This window comes from Diadema antillarum, unplaced genomic scaffold (assembly GCF_040938485.1).
Source record: "Diadema antillarum isolate AM-2024a unplaced genomic scaffold, OU_Dant_1.0 seq00001342_RagTag, whole genome shotgun sequence".
Lineage (NCBI taxonomy): Eukaryota > Metazoa > Echinodermata > Echinoidea > Diadematoida > Diadematidae > Diadema > Diadema antillarum.
Window position 1 is genome coordinate 40,466 of NW_027272108.1, and position 14,853 is coordinate 55,318.

The following is a 14,853-nucleotide window of genomic DNA, read 5'->3' on the forward strand; positions in this document are numbered from 1 at the left end:
AGTTTATTTTCTTTTTTATGTTCCCGTTTTCTTAGCAATTTTCCCCATTTATTTTTACTCGCACCTGTTTTTCTGTTACTGTACAAACTCGGAATGCAACTGAGTCGTCCAAAGCCTGCCGTGCCAGCTCGATTGTTGTTTCGCGTGTTGTTCCTGGCTTTCTTTGCTGAAGTGGTTCCGTCTTTCGAAAATAAACATTGCTAGTTTCTTTTAATTATTGTTTATATTTCTGCAGGCTTACTCACATTCTTTCGACATTTGCCGATACCTTGTAAGCTTTCGCGGAAATTCCTCACGCCTGTCTTCAAAATACATGTACATGTTGTACCCACGATGCTACTAGGCAGCGACATAGGCTACAATGCCTGTACAGTTTCCAGAGGAGGTTTTCATGCCCAATCATGGACTATGGTGTATAGCCTTTCGATTATGACCATTTTATGTAATTTGATATAATTTCTGATTTTTTCTTATTTGCCTTTCCTTCTTCTCTTTCTCCTTCTTCTTCTTCTTCTTCTTCTTCTTCCTCCTCCTTCTTCTTCATCGTCTTCATCTTTTGCTTTGTTTCCCCTTCTTTTCCTCCTTCATATCCTCTTTTTATGCCTCCGCCACGAAGTGGTGCCGGAGGCATTATGTTTTCGGGTTGTCCGTCCGTCCGTCCGTCCGTCCTTCCGTCCGTCCGTCCGTCCGTCCTTCCGTCCGTCCGTAATGAATTTTGTGGACAGGATAACTACCAAAACCTTTTGAGGTATCCTAATGAAACTTGGCATGTATGTGTATTAGGGGGTGAAGTTGTGCCTATCAACTTTTGGGTGCACATGCTCAAGGTCAAAGGTCAAAAGGTCAAGGTCAAATGCTTAAGATTTCACTATTTCCCCCATATCTATGCAATGCCTGAAGATATTTTCTTGAAACTTAGTGTAAACATGTATTACCCAATCAAGATTCTCTGGTGAAAGTTTGGGGTCATGAGGTCAAAAGGTCAAAGGTCAAAAGGTCAAGTAAACTGTTAAAATTTCACTTTTTTATCTGTATCTTGGAAATTGTTCAAGGTATCTTCATGGAACATAGTATATATGCATGTACTGACTGGCAGTGGTTATCTAGGGAATTTAGGGTTCATGGGGTCAAAGGTCAGGGGTCAAAGGTCAAGGGAAATACTTCAAAATTTTACTATTTTCCTTATATTTATGCAATGCCAGCAGGATTATTTTTTTTTAAGTTGATGTTTGCATGTATAACCCAATAGAGATTCTCTGGGATTTTTTTTTTTTTTTTGCCAAGAAGGTTAAAGGTCAAAAGGTCAAAGATCAAGTGAAAGTGCTGAACTTACTTCTTTCTCCATATCTCAGAAGTGGCTCAAGTTATCTTGAAACTTAGTACACATTTATGTATATTCTGCCTGACAGTGATTCTCTTATAAATCAAAGACCAGATGAAAATGATAACAATTTACTGTTCAATACAGAAATTGCACTTTTTCTCCATACCTTGAAAATTACTCAGTGCATAAACTTATGAAAGGGTCAAAGTCAAGTTAAAGTTCTTAAATCCCCAAATACATGCTCTCCTATTCATCCAATTAAACATAGGTCAAGGAAAGTAAACATTCAATACATTTGTGACAAACATGTCATTTTAATATTTTGCCAATTTTGTGAAAATGAAATCACACATTGTCCACATGTACTATAGTCCTATTAGGAGAATCATGCATTATGGCGGAGGCATACCAGTCGCCATAGCGACATTTCTAGTTTCTTCTCCTTCTCCTCCTCCTTCTTCAAGGTCTTTTTTCTTCTTTATCTGCTGTTCCTCCGTCTTCACCTGGTATTCAAACATCGCGAGATTTGATTATCACTATCAGAAACGATGTTTAGTCTTCGCAAGACATAGTTATTATGCCAAAGGACATTGCAACATATTCACATGATTCAAATACGGATCTTGACGGGCAGGTGTCTATGTAAAGACGTCGCTGCCTGACAAAAGATCTCAAACTGATTTAGGTAAATATTACCGTTGTGTTAATTAGGATTGCATTATTATTAACTCGTTGTTATTGTTGTTTGTACTGTATTTTGCTGTGATTTTTTTTTTCTAATCCGGCGTATTAGACTATGCAAAACAGGTGTGTTTTGATTGGATTTCTGTTTATTTTTTTTTTCCAAATCGCATTGAACTTTTGACTTAAGTGGCGTTTCGCAATCTCCAAATTGGGGTAAAATCTCCTTAACTTTTTGTAAGCTCATGAATGGCAATACACATACGTCCTATCGCCTTCACATAAGAACGTACATTCACATTATTAAAGCGATACATTGCGTTGATGCGTGTTTTAGTCTATAGTCTTGGGAGCAGCGTGTATTCCAAAGAATTTCTGAACGATTTTTTTTTTTTTTTTTTAACACGCAAAAACAGGAAGCCTGATCGAAATAATAATTTTGCGTTGATGCGTGTTTTAGTCTATAGTCTTGGGAGCAGCGTGTATTCCAAAGAATTTCTGAACGATTTTTTTTTTTTTTTTTTTTTTTTTTTTTTAACACGCAAAAACAGGAAGCCTGATCGAAATAATATCGCAAGCCAAATGTATGTAGGTTTAGGGTATTTTGGTGTTACAGTTGTTGCTGGTAACACGTAAAAAAAACACTGCCTTTAGATAGCAACGCCTGCTGTTCCATTCTAGGAGTACATCAAAACAGTGAATGTAGGGCGGTGAAACAGAAGTCGGCAATTGCTAACGATGAAATACTGCAGTAGACAAAAACAATTAATGCACAGATAAACCAAAACATCGTAGTTTCGGCAGTTGATTTGCACTTGGCAATGAGATTAATGATAAATAAGTTAGTAATATGTCAGACTGTGTGTAGCTAGCCAATTCTTGATTTGGCTGTGGAAACTGAACGGCTTTAATGATAATGAGGCCCGTTCAACCACGCCTACCCAAGCCTTATCCTTCGCGTTGGCAGTCATTAAGACATGTATGTCATTTCAACATATGTTTCGCAAGGGTATTGTATTTTGCAACACATTGCCAAACCCATTTGCACGTTGCGCAACTAATCCGGCCTATATAGTTTTGTACAGTCAGTCATTTCGTTTGAGCAACTACGTGACAGAGTTGTCGTTGTTGTTGGTAGGATTACACAGTACACTAGTCCTTATAGTAGTCTGTTTGATCTAAACGATGGGCATTCGAAGCGTCGAGTTTTGTTGCCTTTTTTTTGTGGTACAATTAGTGTGTATGTTGCTATGTTTATACTTTTTCTTTTCTTTTCGCGTGTCTTATTAGCGTAGAGCAAAATCAGAACAGTTGTATATACATTGAAATATTGTTCTTGGTATTCATTGCATACCAAAAAAGAAAAAGAACGAAAGAAAAAGGGCATTACTTTTGTATACATGTATTAAAAAAGTAGAAAATGTAAAAGCCGAGAGTCGGCAGCTTTTTGCTCTAAGCACGATGTCTTGGTGTAAATTGCACAATAATTACATGAACTTCAGAATGTTATGAAATGTTTTAAAGTTATCGCACGTAGTACTACAGTCGGAAGACGCGTTGATAACTTACACATTCTTCCTTTATAAGGACCTCGAATTGTAAGAAAAAATCAGTGTACACTGTACATATGGAATTTTGATTCGCAAATAAATTTAAAGGTTAAACGGACACATGTATTTGACATTTGTGTTGCATATTGTTTAGTCTCGTAGCCACTGATGTGTGTGTGTGTGTGTGTGTGTGTGTCAATTTATTGCGTTGTTGAAACGTGTATTATTCAATGTATAGATTCTCCCACCTGTCGGTAGTTACAGAGAGGGAGATTGATGGACGTGGCCCAGAATGAGAGCGATGAGAGGAAAACAAACTAACAAAAGAAAGGTAATACAATATTTGTAGTATAGCTACGATATCATAATAAAGACGTGGGGGAGTTAAACGTAACACTGTGAAATGGTGTAAGTTTTGATTCATCCAGGTAACGTTCAATAAAGGTACAAAATTAAATCAATTTATCTGGACTTACTGTTTTAATTCCGAGAACGGTTTCACGTCCGATCCTGGACGCTTCATCAGCTCTGTGTTATCGGACGTGAAGCCGTTCTCGGAATTAAAACAGTAAGTCCAGATGAATTGATTTAATTTTGTACCTTTATATAACACTGTGAGCATTTCGGCGGAATACGAGTAACACATGTCCATGGACATATAGGCTACTACTAATAAAGTGAGTACCAATCGTATGCATGTGCACTTGAAGTTGGAGTAACAGCAGCGTGTTCGCCCAGCCCTTTACTGATGGGAGTTTACTACGTCTTCAGTGGCGGATCCAGAGGGGGCGCAAGAGGCGCACGCCCCCCTTTATTTATCATTAACAACAAAAGAAATAAAAAGAAAAAAAATGAAATGAAACCTGGAAGTGGCACCAAAATAATAGTTACGCCCCCCCCCCCCCCCTCCCCCTTTACAGAATTCCTGGATCCGCTCCTGGTCTTAAGTGTTTCATTGGTGGCAATGTAATAAATAGAATTAAATCAAAACCAACCCACGCCAACGCAGAAGTGATGATGCAATATGTACAAGCATCATCGCGGTGGCGATGGTATATAAGCCACATAATTTGTATGTGTTATCTCTCTATCCTTCTGCAGGTATAATTGTTACTGTATAATCCTTAGCTTTCTCCTTTCTCTATCCCCCCCCCCCCCCCCACCCCTCTCTGTTCACTTCACGTACTTAGTAAATTACCGTGTACAGAGAAAGAGAGCGAGGCTGCGACTTATGTATTCGTGCACACGCAGGAGTCTTTTTGATGATTCCCACAAGCCATAGACTATAGTATACAGTGTGGGAGCATCAGCTAAACTACGTGTACATGTATTAACCATTACGGCGTACACTTCAGGCATAGTCATGGTAAAGATATCACTTTATTTCATATTTCAAGGCAAAGACACTTCCTAGAAGTTTTTATGTTGAATATAACAAGGACGTGTAGTCATACACATGGATGTGACATTTCTCCTTCTTCTTCTTCTTCTTCTTCTTTTCTTCGACTGAACCTAAATCACCCCTACAGATAAATTAAACGATTCTTTAAATTTCTGGGTCATACAAGATAAACAGTGTAGAAAGTCTGCTCAACCTTCCGCTCATATCCAAGAACTGAATACTAGTAGTGTGGAATGTTACAGTTTCGGTTGAGATAGGGTTTGATGTTTTCAATGTTTTTTCATGATTATTTTTTGAGATATTAAGGAGTAACCTCTTATGAAATATGAAAGAGCATACCACATTAATTCAAAGAGAAATTCAAAGTTCATGAAAATTGGGTTTGAAATGATTGAGATATCCAACACAAAGCAACCCTAATAGAAGGTGGGACCCACCTTAATACAAGGATCGCTTTGTTTTTGGATATCGCAACCATTTCAAAACCGATTTCCATCGAATAAACTTTGAATTCTGCTTAGAATTGTAGACTTATTATCAAAGTATCTTGCAAAATGTTAAAGGCTAAATTCTCACCTCAACCACAGCTTTCACTTTGTGGGTGTTTTGCCTAGGTGTGATGGGACACGTTAATCTGAACAAATAAGTTTGTCCTGATACAGCTGTAGTGAGATATATCATTAAGACACCCAACTCAAGGCGCATTACAGTATTCACGGCAACATTAGTATCCTACATGTACCAAATGATGTATGAATTTAATTGTAAGTGAAGTTGGTTCTTACTGGCTCGGTTGAATGTGTGGTATAAAGATAATCAGAAAGTCATTCGCAGTACACGTACGATACTGTATGTACGCATACTGCCATCTCAAGGTACGGTACCAGCATACAACACCATATATCTGTGATTGAGTTAGCACACCGTGTGGTAAATAGACTCCTATATACACATGTACTCCTACTTTAGTCCATCTGCTGCAGGTGGAGAGATATTGATGACTGGAGCTAATACCAAACCAAACCCAGTCACATTATTAGCAGACGGCATATGGAGCACTGTTGGCAGGAGTAGAACTTGACTGCAGCTCTCAAATGACAAATTCAACGGTGACAAGCAAAATGCCATTCTAGCCTCAAGTTCACTTTGATAGATCAAATTAAATTTTATGTTCATAGGTGTCATTGTCTGGGAAAACACATGGAGCACTAAACTAACGTACATGGACATGTAAGTTTCCTACGCTAAATCCAATATTTATGAGACCTCTGCTATTCTGCTCTAGGAATTACAGGTACAGTTTGAACACCGAGTCGTATCTCAATCTTTAAACCCTATCTCTTGTATCTCTGTCAAATCAAATCAACTCAATTTCTGTTCATGCAGAGGCTTCTGGCATAGACATTTAATATATTCTGTCTTCCTACAAATCTGCAGGAATCACAGCTGAGGCTAAGAGATTCCACTATTACAAAACATAGAGACTAAAATGTACCACAATGTTGAGAATGAACAGGTGGATTTTCTCATTTAAATGTCATCGAAACATACTACAATGTACATGTAGTGTAACATGTATTTTAAGCATTCAAGATTGAGTGAAATCTGAGCAGGGGAGAACTATTATGATACCCACTTCTTCTCCTCTTACAGTGACAATACTATACCCCCTACAACACACACACACACACACACACACACACACACACACACACACAAACACACTTTAGTATTCTATCTTTCCTTCAAAGATTAGCTCAGTTAATATTTCATATACGCCCTATATCATCTAAACACAATGCCTTAAAAAGGACTAATATTTCTGCAGGAAAACAACAAACACAGTGTATAATAATTATATAAAAAAGCAGAAATAACATACAACGGTGTACATACAATTCATTTCAATGTATTTAACATGACACGGGCAATTATCTTACAATCATATACTGTATAGCACAAAAGACCAAAGGGAAAATAAAACAGAACAAAAAAATCATAAGGCATATTTCCTGTCATTTTTTTTTTTTGTACACATGTATTTGATTTAAACAAAAATGAACTCTACAATACATGTACAATCAAACAGAAATTCCATAGACAGGTACCGAATTCTGAAGAAAGTTGTAAAGTTACAATCAAGGCATGAAATATCAATGTAAAAGTGGATCACATGAAATGTACATCGTAACTATAAAATTCCTGCTCATGTCTGGAGGCTAGTGTCAGATCCTGGCTGTGACGTCACAAGACTCATTTGAGCCAGGATCGTCATTAGGGTAGGGTGAAAGAAGAGATTTGGGCCTAAAATCAAGGAATGTGAAAACTATGCACTTGTACAGTAGGATGGAAGAGGCTGCGGAATGTGTACACCCCTGCCTGTCATACAAATAATGCATGCACTATTTGAGTACAGCAGGGTGATAAAATGCATCGGAGAGGATCATGGGGATTCCAAACTTCAGAATTACATCATGCACACATACACACTACCTTTATTTTATGACTAGCTTATTTGCAGTCAAGATAAAAATTGGCAATTTACACAAAGATAATTTATTGTAGATTGTTGATTTCAGATATCACTTGAAAAAGTCTCATCAAAGCCCAAATCTCTCCTTTGTAATCCTACCACCAACTGACATGAGCAGCTGTCTATATTTGCAGTGGGTGTTTCACAGGTCATCCTCATACATTAATTTCCTTGGATGTCATTGATGCATCCTCTATCAATAAATCAGACTCTACCAATAATGTTGTACTGTGAAGAGTCGAAACAATGTTTTGCAGTGTGCACTATCACCTCTCAAAAAGACAACCTTACTGGTACTGCGTGAGCATGGTTGGGGTCCTGATTACACAAGAAGACTTCATATGACAACTTTCATAATGTACTGTACCAGAGCACACACATTGCCCACATGTGAAATATTGTTGTCCATCTTCACCCAAGCTGTGCTGGGAAAACATGCATCTAATATCATATAAACTGAGATGCACAGAGACTTTTCCAAACTTGTAAACGTATGGTACAATACAATTTTCAGTCTTAGAATGAAAATATATTATTTCAGGGCAGTATGTCAGGATTTATTAATTCTATTTTTTTTTTCTCTCTAAATCACTTATCCAAAATGAGATTTTCTACTTGCGACAGACCCTTAATTACTAGTGCTTAATTACGGGTGCTGCATACAATTTTGTAATGTAAATACTTATATGCATACAAATAATCATAATTATGCTGTTCTTGCTTTTACTAACTTTTTAAAAGCATCAGCATGTGCACAAAATACTCCTTTTGAGGTCAATGAAAGGTGAAAAGTTCAGTTAAAAAGCGTTCAATGATCATGCCTGCTAAACAATGTATGTAGACACCCACTGCAAAAATAGAACACATAAAAAGATACGTACACAAGCAAGATGTCACGAGATGTCCATTCCAACTACACGGTGTAACTCCACTGTGTGTGTCGTAAGGATCAGTTTCCTCAGCTCAGGTGATCAGTCCATTGTGCCACATTTTTGCGATGTTACCCATAATCAATGAGCTACCTGCCAGGGAAACAAACTACCAATTACTGTAGTAATATTTCAAACCAGAAGTTTTTGTGTGCATGAAACTTTTGCAAATTTCTCAAGGGGCCAAGTTTTGCGAAAGTTAAATGCACACAAAAGTTTTTGTCTTCACAATGCACTGAATGCCAGTCACCAGTTAACGAAACTTGTATACCACCAAAAAGACCGTCCTTTTGAATTTGTAAAAGCTTAATGCTGTGAATGTTTCTGGCTTAAAGGGACTGGGGAGGAGTGTTGGAACCCAAAATGCAAAAGTGCTATTTCATGAAGTGAAACAGGCAAAAACAAGGACCAATGCCTATGAAAGGACTAAGCAATGAAAAAGAATCGATGAAAAATACGGCATTATGAAGATATCTATGATTTTTTGAAGAGCGTTACATGTAACGCTTGTCAAAATCACGGGGGGTCGGCTTAGAGGCTCTCCGTTCAAGTGTTGTTTTTGCCTCCCTCTTTTGTCCGATTTTGGCACAGCGTTAATGTATTGCCTTCTCCTCGGCGAAAAGCAAGCCCAAGATATCGCCGCGATTGCGAGGCGAAACCCGGGTGCCTGTTCACTGGCTAGCGAGCGTTATCGGTGCATTTCCCGGGATCCGCCCGGCAGCTAGCTAGCACGGGTCCGCTTGAACTCTGATCTGCTGGCTGCGTATAAATACCATCCACACTAACAATGGAGCCGCAGGAGGAGAGCGAGAGATCTGTCTCCAAGAAGAGGAAGACCATGAAAACCAGTGACAGAGTATGGAGATGGTGACAGAAAAATAAAATGTAGAGTCCCAATTCCCCTCAAGACACTAGAAGATAAGGGGCTGAACGACAGAGATGTCATTTCACTTCGGCTGGATCGGTAATAAATTTGTGAAACTCGGAAGACCTCATAGAGTTCAGTGAGTAGGACCTATAACAACTGTTACAGTGTTACTGTTAGTGTTGTTAGTGTAACATTAATTGATAGAGATGCCACTTAGAGGATCTACACACACTATTGGCCTACTATTTAGTAATACTGATACTATAGTAGGCCTAGATTAGTAATTTTGTTAGGTGTCCTATCCCCTATGCCACACCCTAACATTTTTCTATTAAACTAAAAGATATACTTATAGGCCTATCAGAGTTTGCCTGAGATTTTACTCACATATGTGGAGAAAGGCTACATGCAGATTCACAAAAAGGTGTATTCAGAATGCGATTGAGGTATGGTAGGTATCCTAGACCTATGTATTTTGAGACCCATAATTTAATGACATGAAAGTAGAATAGGGCAACGTAATCCAGAATACGGTAAAATAGGAATTCGCGTATCTACATGCAAAACACTTTATTAGCGTGCCATTTCTTCATGTGAACAGCGATTTATGTGTAATTAATAGAGAAGCACATTTCAAAAAGGAGAAATTTTGAGCCAAATTTGGGATGTCATTCATAGGCAAAAAAATTTCCAGTTATGGTAACTATACACAGCCCAGTCGCTGTACGTACGTAGCGACAGGATTCGCAGTGTACTTACAGCGTGTGGTCGGGCTACAGCTATAAAATGGCAGAGAAAAAGGGCCTCGGACTAGGAGTGGTAGTTAGACGCTGTAAGTACGCTGTGCGAATCCTGTCGCTATGTACCTACGTACAGCAACTGGGCTGTGTATAGTTACCATAACTGGAAATTTTTTTGCCTATGAATGACATCCCAAATTTGGCTCAACATTTCTCCTTTTTGAAATGTGCTTCTCTATTACACATAAATCGCTGTTCACAGTAAGAAATGGCATGCTATTTGTGTTTTGCATGAAAATATGCGAATTCCTATTTTACCGTATTCTGGATTATGTTGCCCTATTCTACTTTCATGTCAAATTATGGGTCTCAAAATGTCGAAATAAGAAAGTTACGACACTCATCAGAGCTGACGTTTGTTACAAATTGGCGATAGGCGAGAAATCCAATTTTACGAAACGACACTGAATGAATGAAAGTGTCAGCGAATCTGGTAACTCGGTTTTTACAAAATACTTTGTGGAGACTCAACTGTGTATATGTTGTCATCACAGCTATGATCAGACCAAAAACGTGAATTCACATGTTTGGTAAGGTACCTTGTTATTGTCTCCGGTACACATGGCATTGCAAAAATGTTGATTGAAGTGTATCTACTGTGCGTACATACATAAGTGGCTAATGGCGTATATGCATTGTAGCGCAGTTCACTCAGTCTCTATAGTGTAGTGGTTAATGGTGTATGCCTTGTAGCACAGTAGGTGCTAATTGTTGAGAAAGGTCTGTCAGATATTATTGTGGGTATCTTTTGTAGGGCAACAGCCAGCATCGCATTCAAGGACCATCCTGACTAGGCAGCTCAGTGAAGCCAGTGACAGCCCCTCTGGTCAGTTGAGACCAGCCCTCCCAGCTACCCAGCTTGATGAAGCCAGTGAAATTCCCTCTCGTCAGTTTTGACCAGCTACCCAGCTCGGTGAAGCCAGTGACATCCCCTCTCATCAATTGAGACCAGCCCTCCTAGCTAACCAGCTTGATGAAGCCAGTGACATTCCCTCTCGTCAGTTTCGACCAGCTACAATGTAGTCTATACCCGGCTTGGTGAAGCCAGTGATGTCCCCTCTCATCAGTCGAGACCAGCCCTCCCAGCTTGATGAAGCCAGTGACATCCCCTCTTGCCCATTGAGACCAGCCCTTCCGTCGGTACAAAAGGTTTGTACAAACTAACTTTAATTACCTGGTACTATTTTAATACACCTAGATCCAACAACTGTTTTGAACCTGCAAATGAAAGTTAATGTTGATATTTAGTACACAAAACATCAATAAATTGTTAGATAACTCTGTGTTCTCAAACGATGCTGTTCTTATTATTGCTGTAATTTAACTTATAACATTTTTTTTTTTTTAAACCCAAAGCTGTGGTAGTGGTTAATAAGATTATGGTTGTCTTGATCATTACTTTTAGGGTTACAAGTTACATAGTTTGTACATTGCAGCCACATATAGGCCTACTATATGATTGTATGTGGAATTATACAGACCCCCAAATCCCTTGCATGTGGCTGGATTGAAAGACATCATAGGCCCGATGTGAGGTTGTATACACAACATATAAATAAATAGGGCCTACTTTGTAGATGGGTAATTCCATGAAGTTGGGGCAGTGTCCATGTATGTAGCATCGTGATATTGACAAAATACATGTCAGCATAACTCAATATCAATTATGCTTTACATTTATTGTTTGTAGGCTTTACATTTGCATTGAGGCCACACATTTTCCTGGAAATTTTGTGCCATTCAGACTCAATTTTAATGAAGTTATTAAACAATATGTAACACTGTGTCCTGGAGCATCGTGACGTGTCCACGTAGCATCGTGATATTTTAAAATTTGGTCCAAAGAGACAAATTATGGCAATGAGCTTGACCAAAATTTGATGCAATATGCATATTTACAAGGTATGAATAAGATAGCTAAATATCTCAAATTTCCTGTACACAGTTTCAATTTTAAAAGAAAATTACAAAATGTATCACGATGCTATGCGATGTCCTTTTTTGTGTAAAACTGTGGAAAGGAGAATTAAGATATTTAGCTATCTGACTAATCTAGTAATTATGCATATTATATCAAATTTTGGTCAAGCTAATTGTCTTAATTTGTCTTTTAGGACCAAATGTTTACTATCACGATGCTACATGGACACGTCACGATGCTACAGGACACCATTACATATCGTTTTAATAATTTCATCAAAATTGAGTCGGAATGGCACAAAATTTCCAGGAAAATGTATGGTCTCAATACAACTGCAAAGCCTATAAACAATACATGTATAGCATAATTAGTATTGAGTTATGCTAAAATGTCACACTTCGTGCCCCAACTTCACAGAATTACCCAGATGCACAATGAGAGGCTGAGGTCATCCCGACGTCATGTGCAGTGTCAACTCATCAAAAATTTGGCTAGGGTCTCTGTAGGTCTTATTTTCCTTTTTGCTATTTAAGTTCTACAGTAGACAGTCTATTTCTAACATATTTCATGGAGTTTTCTCTGTTGCATGTATGTGAGCACTACAAGATAAAGCTACCTGGTAGACTCTACACTGAAATACATGGGATAGCAAGTTCTGTGACTAAATTTACAGATTGGTGAAGAACTAACGGGACTATCCTAATTGTAAGTCAGTGTTAATGCCTTTCATTGTGTCTGATATACAGATGAACTCCAGTCCAGATGCCCCTGTGAAATGGAAAAAGGACAAGTTCATGAATGCTGTTGCCTTCTCCAATTAGTTGTGGAGGAAAATGCTACTCTGAGGAAAGGACTTGGGTCAAATTGAAGTGGATCAAAACCTGGTGAGAGTGCTGACAGATATTGATTTTATCAGAGCCTGGGCAAATGTAAGGAGATAACAGGTTACTGTAAAAGTGGATATTTTTAATAGCGCAACTAATTTTTTGCGGTCGGCGGGGTAAGAAGAGTTTCGCATGTTTATAGTTCCGCGGAATCAAGACATCAACTACTTGAACAAATGGCGAGCAAAAATATTCGCATACTTTTATTTTCGCGCTAGTTTCGGCTTACGCGAAATGCGTGAAAATTTCAACCAACACCGCAAGAAATTTCCACTTTTACAGTAGATGATGAAGACGTCCCTTTGGCATGCATATTAGGGAATTTTTATGTAAATATCATAAATAAAATGAGCTATTTTCATTGGACTTTCAGCATATAACATAATTGCTTTCATCAGTACTAAACTTGTCATTGCTTGAATGATAGTCTTTAAAGAGAATATTTACTATGTGTATTACTGAATAGTTAATTGAGTCTATATGAGTAGTAAAATAATTTTTCATTGTAAATGTGTAGTAGTTACTTTATTACCAACATTCAGTCATTAGATGAGAGATCAATAGAATGTGCTTGTTGGCCTCTATTGCAGTGGAACAGCTAGCATCACATCCAAGTGCCATCACAGATATCCAGGTTGTTGAAGCCAGTGACACCCCTCTCGCCAAATAAGACTGCCTCTTCTAGGCTACGCAGCTCGGTGAGACCTGTGACGTCCATCTCGCCAGTGGAAACCAGCCCTCTCTGCCACCAAGCTCAGTGAATCCAGTGACATCCCCTCTCATCAATCAGAACCAGCCCTCCCAACTACTTAGCTCCATGAAGCCAGTGACATCCCCTCTCATGTTCTTCTTTGTGGCTGGCAAATGTTTGAAAACTGAACTTGGATGACTTCAATATCATAATTATGTTGAGTGCATTCAAGTGATGGCAATGATAATAGCTCTGACACCAGTTCTTCCTGTAGGCCTACTGTCAATTTATGCCTTCACTGTGTATTATAGCAAAAGACATGTTAGTAATGAAAAAGCTGCACCTTTGTACCAGGATTGTTGGGGATTCTGATAAATGCACATTGAACATGAATAACATCAATTCCAATCATAGACCACATTCATGTGATGGCAGTGATAACTGATATGACACTACATTTATATCTCTGAACTCTCTATTTCTGTCTTTCCTGTGAGGTAACAACAAACATGTTAGTACTCAAATGTGTGAATCAGAATGAAACAGTGAATTGATTGCCTGGAAAATTTGTTCTTGCCCCATGTAGCAAGTAGGGAAAATAAATCCTGTAAACTCCTAAACTGCATGTGCGTTAAACTGTTACTGGAAACTGAAAGGGCTGCAATATCCAGGCACAAAGTGTTTTGTCCTTTTTTTTTTCATTTGGTCTTTTTTCCCCCTGTGTTTCCCAGGTGTTTCAGAGGTGAAAAACTACAATTACTCCGTTACGATAAAATATTGCATCAGTGTTTTAAAGTGAACTTAAGCAGGGCTGTCATGCACAACAGTGTACATCACTGAAGGGCCTTTCACACATTTCATTATTGCTCTAATTATTATTATTATTACTACTACTACTATTGTTGTTGTTGCTAATTTTTTATTACTATCATCATCTTCATAATGATTATTATCCTCATCATTTTTAATATGTGATCACTGATATCATGCCATGTGTTACATTCAAGTGGCACAGCAGGTCCTACACAGTAGCATTGTCCATCAGCATTTTGGAAGACACTTTTTCAGCACAAAATTTTGTGATAACTCTATCAAATCACATTATTATGAGGACAATATTTTTGTGGTAAATGGAGTTTGTGCCCTTGTAATATTCATTGCATCTACACTGTATATTTTGTGGCCAAAAAAAAAAAGTATGAATTTTGATAAACAAATGTGTTGGAAGTGCGTCAAACAAGATGTTCAGTTTTCATTCACATAGATATAA

The 14,853-nt window shown here is 38.2% G+C and overlaps 1 long non-coding RNA gene across 1 annotated transcript; it reads left to right on the forward strand.

Moving 5' to 3' along the window:
- Nucleotides 1-10,846: 10,846 nt before the first annotated feature.
- On the forward strand, nt 10,847-13,847 carry LOC139708477 (uncharacterized). Its single transcript, XR_011709360.1, has 3 exons — nt 10,847-11,236; nt 12,755-12,892; nt 13,483-13,847. It is a non-coding gene; the product is annotated as an uncharacterized lncRNA (long non-coding RNA).
- The last annotated feature ends 1,006 nt before the right edge of the window (nt 13,848-14,853 follow it).